The 6,967-nt window shown below is 31.5% G+C and overlaps 1 pseudogene; it reads right to left on the reverse strand.

The window, feature by feature from the left end:
• LOC105309366 overlaps nucleotides 1–6,965 on the reverse strand; it is an 8,349-nt pseudogene extending 1,384 nt beyond the window's left edge.
• Nucleotides 6,966–6,967: the final 2 nt, after the last annotated feature.

Consider the following 6,967-nt stretch of genomic DNA (forward strand, 5'->3'; position numbering starts at 1 on the left):
TTTATTGAAAAGCTAAAGCAAGGTTTACTTTATGTTTACATTCTAGTTAATAGAGGAAATGATTTTCTACATTATAGGGATGGGAGAATCTCCTTAAAGAATCATGGAAATACCAAATATACAGTGTCATTTTTTAAAGATTTAGGAATAGATACCATAAAGTCAATCAATAAAAGTAGTTTTGGAAAAAGATGTTCATTATAGAGGACATACGCACAGTGAATATCTAAAACAGACAGATCTAAGTAATTAACAAATGAATGTCAAACGAACCAATAGCAAGGTGGGTAAATCACAAAAAGAATCATCTAAAGAAAGAATACAACTAAATGGCTAATAAACATGTGATGAAATGTGGAAACTCACCCGTAAATAGAAATTGAAATCACAGTTTGCTTACTACAGTATTACCATGGATTTCTGAAAGTCAGTCAGGTTTTACAGATGCTACATTCTCCTCTAATTTTTAAAACATTAACAAACAATGCTAAGAGAACATATTAATTGAAAGTGTCATGAGATTTAGAAATATCTGCACATCAAAATGTCTAAATAGATACACATGAAAATAGTTTCCAAGAGTACTGATATTTAAAAACTTAAGTTTATTCTGGACGTTTATAATATGAAAATATCCAAGAGTATTACAGAACTGAATTAATTCTCATATATTTTCATAATCACAAAAGATACACTTAATTATGAGAATTGCTTCAGACAACTTTGAAAAGACTGTGATTTTCAATCCACCCATGTACTCTTTATAAATGTAAAGCCTAGTCTGAATTTTATGTATCCATGCACTTCCTGAGTTACCTGCACAACAAGAGAGCCATTCAATCTACATTCTGTGCTGTGGCGCCTTCTCCCTTGTCCTTCCTGCACTGCTGCATCCCTGTGGACACAGAGAGCAAGACAGCAAGAGTACCATCACAGGACTTCAAACTGTTTCCATGTGACCAACTCTTTCCATGCTCGCAGAAAATCAGATTCATCTCAGCCTTTCTGATTAATATTACACTTCAAATGGTTGGTATTTTCAGTTTCAGTTTCAGTCCAGATGCTTTTAAAACATATAATCACAATCTATGCCTCGATATGTTTCCTTTTGTCTGCATAGTTAAACTAGTTTCCATATAATAGCTTTTTTAAAATCAATGAGCAGTGACCATAAAAATGATGCAGCAAGAACTTTGAGTTCTTAATAAACAAATAATCAGCTTGTTTCATTTTTTAAAATGAAAAAATTAAGATTAATTTGAAAATATTTCATATATTCCAAGAAAAATTCTACATCTAAAACCTGATTATGGTTGAACAGACTTTGGGGACAAATATAGAAAACTAACTATCAGAGACCATTTGTTGCCTACCTCCTATATTGACTTGGTCACTTTTGTTTCTTTGTTTCATAATTTTGCAGGGGTGTCCTTGGTGTCCTGCAGTCTACTTTACGAGAATTCAGATTCTAAATTCTTATTTGGAATTTGAGCCTCTGAATCTATACTTATCAGCTCTGTGACATCATCTGTACAATGAGACTTATAAGAGCACCTAACACGTAAGATGGTTTTAGAGATTAAATAGGATCATGCAAACAGAGCTGTCTGAAAATTACCTGACAATAATAAGCACGAAATAAATTGAAGATATTATATACCATTATTTACTCCACAAATAAATTTAGTGCCACATCTCTGCAATAAGTTTTTCATGTGTTTCCCCAAAGTCCACTCTCTTTTCTAATGATCCACAGGAGCATTTCCTGAGGGATGAATGGACTGACTGGGTCATTATCTTATACAATTATGGAAGCTGTACTCTCTTTACCATTTGCATTACTGCATGGAAATTCCCATGGCTGTCTTTCTCCATGCCTCATTATCCTTTGAAATTTATTATGAAACTAATTTGAGAGAGCTTCTTTTTAAAAATTAAGAGGTCAGTGGGATGCATAATGCGATGAGTTTAGATTCATTCACAATATTTTCAAGACCCTAAAGGTGAGTAAACTTCCATGCAATTAACTCACAGACAGAAACAGATGTTGGCATTTCTCTATGATTCTGTAGATCTGGTATCTAAAATCATTCATGAACTCTATTTCCACAGACACTGAAATTCACTATCTAACACGATATAAGTACCGGACGATGAATCTAACAAATAACTAAATTTCCCTGAACTCATGTTTCCACATTGTAAGTTGTGAGTTTCCCTTTGTAATAGGGCCTAATAGTTTACATATCAAAATGCTAGTTGGTATATATACACAAAAGTTAAGAACCTGAGTAATATGATATCATATTACTCAGCAATAATCCAAACAAATTCACTGAAAATATATCATATTAAATAAGAGAGGTCAGTAAAGTGACTGAATTGATTAAACATAAATATTTCTTACTAGCTTTCTTGAATACTAGCCATAATTATTTAGAAAACGTAATCTGGAAATGATATCTTTCTTTAATGTAACACAAATTACAAAATATATAGAAATAAACAAAAATAAAGTGAAAACCCTACGTGATAAGAACATACATACGATGTGTTATTGAATTCTACACTTGAAACCTGTATCATTTTAGTAACTGTCACTCAAATCAATTTAATTAAATAAATAAGAAAAAGAAAACATAGCATTGCTGTAGAATCTTAAAGACTTGAAGAAATAGATATTTTTCTACTTCCCAGATAGAATTATTTAATGTGATCAAGATATCAAATGTTCTCCAAATTAATCTGACATTTAATATATTGTAAGTAAAAATCTTCACAGATTACTCAGACCTCTGAAATTATTTGAAGAGTTGTACAGAACATTGTTCTTTTAAACAGAAAATGTTGTTTTAAATAAGAATATTGAGTGGTAGGCCACTTATCATATATCAAGATCCATTTAAATGACCTCAAGTAATGAGGTATTTGCTTCTAAATAATTAACCAATCAAAAGAAATAGTCTACAAATTGATACAGGGGGATCAGGACTTTAAACATTATAAATATGATATATCAGATTAGGGAAGTAGGTTCAATTTTTCAAAAATATGTCAAAAGCTTGGTTTTAAGGCAACAGAGCCACATGAAAAAGGCATTTAAATTCTTTACACATATGCAGACATACACAACAGAACATTTTCCCATTCTCTAAATCTTCCCACCACATACAGCCATATATGTCTACTCAAGGCTTTAAATGTGAAAAATAAGTGAACCAGAAGAAACATTTATAAATTTTTATGTAATCTTGAGTTAAAAATGCAGAAACTCCAAAGAATGTAATTGAAAACATTGACATAAAGAGTATAAACATTCAACACTACAAAAACACTACTTAAAAAAAATTGTTTTTCATTATAATATATCAAATCTTTTTTATGTCAATAAAATATTTTGAACATACCAATTAAATTTGAGAAAGTATATTAAAAAACAATTCATAAAAGTTGTAAGGTACTAGTGGCTATATCTCACTTTTAACAAAATTAAGGTCAATTATTGATTTAAAGTGAGATAAATTTTATTTTGTAAAAAAACAAATACAAAATCTATTTTCTAAGCCTATGGAAAAAAGTAACATAAATATATATTTACATATATATGAAGAAATTTGTAAAAAGATGTAAAGAACAAATTTTTTATACAATTTACAAAACTTTAAGAGCATTAAGTAACTAAATATATACAGAGTTGTATTATATTCGGGGCTCAAAAGATTCAATTGTCAATAGCATAAATACAATTCTAATATAATAATCTAAAACGCTGAATTTACATGTATATTAAGAAAAATGGCCCAAGGTATCCAAATCACTTTTTTAAAAAACTGATGTTGGAAGATTTGTCCTATCATATGTAAAAAATTATTGTAAAGTTATATAAATGAACACAACTTTAGAAAAATTGGTTATTTGACTGTAACAGATAAATCCGAATTAAACTCAGACATAAATGAAAACTCAATATATGAAGGATGGACTATTTGACAAATGGTACATAGAAAATTTGTTATCTACAGTAGAACAAAAATTAAACATAACATTTACTTAACAGTGTACACAAAAATCAATGTGCAGTGGATTATATTTGAAACTTGAAAAACATCACATTTGAAATCTTTAAAAGACAATATAGAATGCTATTCTACTGACTACATTATAGAAAACGATTTGTTAAATAACACATTTAATGCTACCATACTCATAAATACAGGAATCTGACTACATTCAGAAGCTTCTATTCACCAAATAAAATGATAGAAGTGCAAAAGATAGAACTCTGACATACAGATAAATAAATTAGGAATTGGTACACCGGATTCCAAAAGATCTCTGACAAATTAATAACAACAGAAAAACATCCCAACCCAGTAGGAAAAAATAAACAAAAGACATGAATACACATTTCATAGAAAATGATAAAAAATAAATATCCAATAACCAAGGAAAGGTGCTCAACTTCAATAGTAAATAGAATTACAAAATAAAGCTCCAATAAAGTCACAGTCTTATACTCATTATGTTTACAAAAATATCAAACATCTGATGATATCAAGTAATTGGAAGGATGTAGAATGATAGAGCTGTTACACACGACTCATGGACGTGAAACCGAAAATACAAATTGAGAAAATTGTAACCATCTGTAAAGGTAAACGTCAGAACAGCTGTACACAAGAGTTTCTTTCAGGACATCTGCAGTAACACTCTGTGCATATTAAAACTGGAAGCAACCCAAATGATCACTGACTGAATGGATACTATTTTGAACTATTATTGACAATGCACTCAGCACTGAGATGACCTCTAGGAAGAGGCAGAGCATCGAGATCAGGGAAGTATAGCATACACAGGTACTTTCAGTGATACTGATCATAAGTTAGGTAGGAGACTACAAAATTTAGAAATAAATCGCATATATTATTGGTACCCATGAAAAAATACATAATAAAATCTTAAAATAAAAGAATTTCAAAATCTTTTTTAGTTAGAAAAGTCTTACAAAGCATAGATGATGTTCCATATTACAAGGACAGCAATCCAATCTTCTTCCTAGTTTGTTCCAGGATGGGCTACAGACTGAGAAATTCTGTTTTTTGTTTTTTGTTTTTACATAAAATTGCAAAACAAAATTTTGTTTGTACTAAAACAAATCAGTTTTAGACAGTCTATAATCATAAATACTTAAGCTGAATTCAACTTTTAGGGAACACCTTTCTGTGCAAAATAACACATTTTTTTTACCCATATCTTCTGTATCATGAAGACAAGATAAGAAGTCTCATCTATTCTTTAAGGAATGGCAAAAGTATACATAAAAACTACTGAGCTAAATCATGAAAATGTGCTTATAACTTGGATTAGGATCATTTTCTATCCTTTCATCAAGAATTACAATCTGTTTTCATCATCAAACAATCCATACAGGTTTACCCCAACTTGTGAATATATTCAACATCCCACCTAACAAAACTGCTCACATGTAGTGTCTGTAACCAAATACAATATCATCTCCCATTTAAATATCCTGGCCTGCAAATTCATGGACACTGACCTGAGAAACAGAAGTAATCTTATAGACAAAATGCATGATGCAGCTACAGAAAGCTGCTTGTGGAGACAATAATGAACATTAAAATATTTAGAGCATTCTTTTAGCTCCATAAATTACCTCTCTAAATATTAAACGCATTGCTTTCTCAATAATTTGAGTAAAAGCAAATTCTCAAAGGTACGTTGGTTATCACTGTTAAAAAGAAAAAAGATCTTCCTTCTAACATCTCATTTTTCATATAAACTAAGAAAAAATGTTACAAGGTGAACTTAGTTTATTTTTTATTGCAATACAACAAATATTTGTACCTTTTATTTATCCTCAAAAATTTCAATTAGGTTGATTCTAATCTGAAAAGACAATTGATTCCACATTTTGATGCCTTTGTATAAATAAAAGAAACCCTAGAGAATTCATTCATTGAATTAAAAATCACCCATTGTTAGAATTCACTGCCTGTTGCTTCATCATTAGAAACAAATGTTTTTAGTATGATTGATGCATTTTTATTATAGTTACAGTTAACTTACTACAGAAAAGATTTTTCATAGCATTTTCCATCTCCAAATTTCTCAGGGTGTATATTAAAAGATTCAACATGGGAGTGATAACCGTATAAAACACAGTTATAAATTTATCAATGGGGAAGTCGGAAATGGGTCTAACATACATGAAAATACAAGGAACAAAAAAAACAGGAAAACCACTGTGACGTGAGAACTGCAGGTAGACAGAGCTTTGCGCCTCCCTTCCTGACTGTGACTTTTAAGGGAATTTAGGATGACTCCATAAGAGATCAGTAGAAGGACAAAGATTAGACCATCATACAGATTAAACCACTATTAACAACCACCATGAATCCTACAAAATAGGTGTCAGTGCAGGTGAGTTCCAATAATGGGTACATGTCACAGGCGAAGTGGTCAATAACTTTAGGACCACAGAATGGAAGGCTGTACACAATGAAAACTTGAACCACAGAGTGCACCAAACCTCCAACCCAGGACACCACCAGAAACAGGAAGCACACCTGTCTATTCATGACCGTTAGGGAGTACAGTGGCTTGCAGATAGCCACATATCGATCATAGGCCATCACCATCAGTAGGAAGAGCTCAGCACATCCAAAAAAGTGGTCCAGAAACAGCTGTCCCATACAAGCTGAGAAGGAAATTGTCTTTTTAGCAAACAATAGGTCTATAATCAATTTCAGTGAAATGGTAGTAGAATAAACCACATCCATGAGTGACAGAGAGGCAAGGAAGAGGTACATGGGGGAGTCCAGGAAAGGACTGGCAAAAACAGTCACTGCAATGAACAGGTTGCCCAGCACTGTCACAATGTAGATGAGTAAAAATATGACAAATAATACTTTCTGCCCCTCAGGATCCTGAGTGAGGCCCAGGAGGA

The sequence above is a fragment of the Pteropus vampyrus genome, unplaced genomic scaffold (genome assembly GCF_000151845.1).
Source record: "Pteropus vampyrus isolate Shadow unplaced genomic scaffold, Pvam_2.0 Scaffold733, whole genome shotgun sequence".
NCBI classification, from domain to species: Eukaryota; Metazoa; Chordata; class Mammalia; order Chiroptera; family Pteropodidae; genus Pteropus; species Pteropus vampyrus.